The 2500-nt window shown below is 37.8% G+C and overlaps 1 protein-coding gene across 9 annotated transcripts in view; it reads right to left on the bottom strand.

Annotated features, from left to right (window-relative positions):
- Positions 1-1677: 1677 nt before the first annotated feature.
- The window catches only part of LOC138039153 (uncharacterized), a 9195-nt gene continuing 8372 nt past the window's right edge, over positions 1678-2500 (bottom strand). For all 9 annotated transcript variants that reach the window (XR_011130375.1, XR_011130374.1, XR_011130376.1 and 6 more), the window contains one exon: positions 1678-2500. This exon is cut by the window's right edge and continues 444 nt beyond it. The gene's annotated coding sequence lies outside the window, so the exon portion shown is untranslated.

Here is a 2500-nt window from a genome sequence, read left to right as displayed (position 1 = left end):
GAACGGAAAATTATCAACAGGGATTAAAGGAATCTAAACGAAAACTCTTTAAAACGCTTCTTTTTCGCTTCGAACTTATTCATTCTCTTCATCTGCGTTTGTTTCTCATAAGCACAGTTCTTATCTTTTTGTTCATCGCACTGTACGGGTCATAATAGTCCGATGGGTTCTCTCATGTCAAAATTGTGTAAGGCTTTTAGAAAAATGCGGTACGAAAATCATGAAGCCGAAATAGATGGGGCGGTTCAGGTGCAACTTAATCTCTATAGTAACAGCGAATTGGTCTTCTTGCTTGGGGATACGACAGGCAACAGTGAAGTATGATGGTAGATTGATAGATTGTAGTATCATCATCAAAAGGAAAAGTGCTTCGAGGAATTTTTTATTCACATACAATAAAAATCAGTAGAAGTAGAACCAGTACAGAGCTGAGACACAACACACGCCTAAGCAGGCGATTATGGTCATTTTCGAGATTTTTGCTAAGACTTTTTATGTTACTGTGAAAGATATTAGAAAAAGACTTTTTTTTTTCGCATCATTAAACGAAATGACCGCTTCTAATGTTTCGTTTTGTGATTTTTGCTGCAAAAGAAAGTGGATTTCAATGAACTGTTGCTGCAAGTAGGCGCCCTGCTAGGACATCACAAAGCCACGTAACATCATGAATATGGAAACCTATTTGATACTGTTTCTTGAATGTTTGCGCTCAAATAACTTAAAACGTATAAATGAAAATCGACGGGTATGTTTTTCTTGTATTTAGCGATCAATTTTTAGAGTTAAGTTCATGTCTTAATTTAGTTTGTGGCGATTTTGCTGTGACCTGAACGCCTACCGCCTAACGCCTTTAGAAAGCACTAACAAAGGAAAGTATTTTTACGGAAATTTTAGACTTGAATTGATGTTGTTTTGGAATGAAAGAATTTAGAGCGGGGTTTTTGTCGACACTGCTTCAATTGCACGGTCTAACAGCAAGGAACCCAAAGTGTGTCCATGAGTCTTCCATGTGTACCACCAGAAGCAAAACTCGACCAGATCTCAAGGGGCATTGAGCTATTTCAATTAATTGAAAGTTTTTATCAGGAAATTTTCAAATAACAACTCGTGTGATTTTGTTCTGGTATTACATAGTTTCAAATTTAACGAAACCGAATTATTCAAGCGGCATTTGCTTGAGGGATTTTGTGAATGAAAACTTTGAAGAAAGTGGTTTGTATCAGCAAGACGATGCCCGGCCTTGCAAACGCTAATGAATCTACGCCTCCAAGGATTCATTATATGACAACTAAGAATATTCAATGTTTTGGTTTAATAATGACAAAAGTTTGGGATGAGGTTTACCTTGGAAATTCCTTATGCTTATAAGTCTTCCTGTTTACACAGCACAGTTCCTTGAGGAACGCCTGAACTCGCGGGAGTCCATTCAGACTGCGTATCATCGACCACGACAAATAAATAAATAATATCTGACCTGCTAATTGACCTTTATTTAGATCAGATTTAGCCAAGCCTAAAAGCGGAGTTCCCGTTTCTAACCCCAGAAAGCAATATAGTGTACATGGAAATAATTATTCTTCTGCATAAAGTACAAAATTAATGGTCATTACTGTATACAGTTTACAGTGATCAAAGAGATGAAACACCTCTGAGCTGACAGCAGTAAACAAACAAGCCTTGCAAACAATAACCAACAATTTTAATCAAATAAAACTGAAATAACATGCACAGTGATGTCTTTCACCACATTTTCCGTTTGACTATCAACCTTTACTCCCTCTCTCTTCAGTTCACAACAACAGCAAAAATCTTACTAATTTAAACGTCAACCTAAAGCGTAGTAAATTCGCATACTCGACTGCAATTTCACAGCCTCAAACAAAGGCGCTCACGACTGGACACCATTTCACACAAAAAGCCTCCAAATGAGATTGTTGAAATATGTCACTCTCTGTCAATACAGAATTGCAAACGTTTTCAGACTTTCTTCGTTTTTTAGGGGAGGCAGCGAGGCATAAGCTTATATATTAAGAAGGAAAACACCTGAAAACTAACCGTTATAGATAAGTGTTTTGTCTCTCGCTTTATTTCTCTCAGCTTTACGGTGATTTTCATTGTAATTTTCTCTTCTTCTCCTTCCTCGGCATCACTCGAAGCTTTCTTCGCTTAAAATTCTCAAAGTTTTAGGAAAAAATTTAAAAGGATGGTGATACAAAAATATATAGGTATAGCGGCATGTAGCTGCCACTGACTACACAGATTAGAAATCTGAAATGTTTATCAACAGTCTGGTAGTTTCGTAGTCTTCTGCAAAGTCATCAACAACGTCATCTTCATCGTCACTTTCGCTTTCGCTGCGTAATTCTCTCTCAGAAAGGCTGAGGACGCACGGTACTTCACTGGTAGCACCCAGAGCATTTTCTTCTACATACCGGACCGAATGTACCTCCCCTTGAAATGCCAGATCAGGTAGGGACAGATCTTCAACGTGGTTTCCAAA

This window comes from Montipora capricornis, chromosome 2 (genome assembly GCF_036669925.1).
Source record: "Montipora capricornis isolate CH-2021 chromosome 2, ASM3666992v2, whole genome shotgun sequence".
NCBI lineage: Eukaryota > Metazoa > Cnidaria > Anthozoa > Scleractinia > Acroporidae > Montipora > Montipora capricornis.
Note: the sequence above shows the minus strand (reverse complement) of the source record. Positions and strands in the feature narration are given on the sequence as shown.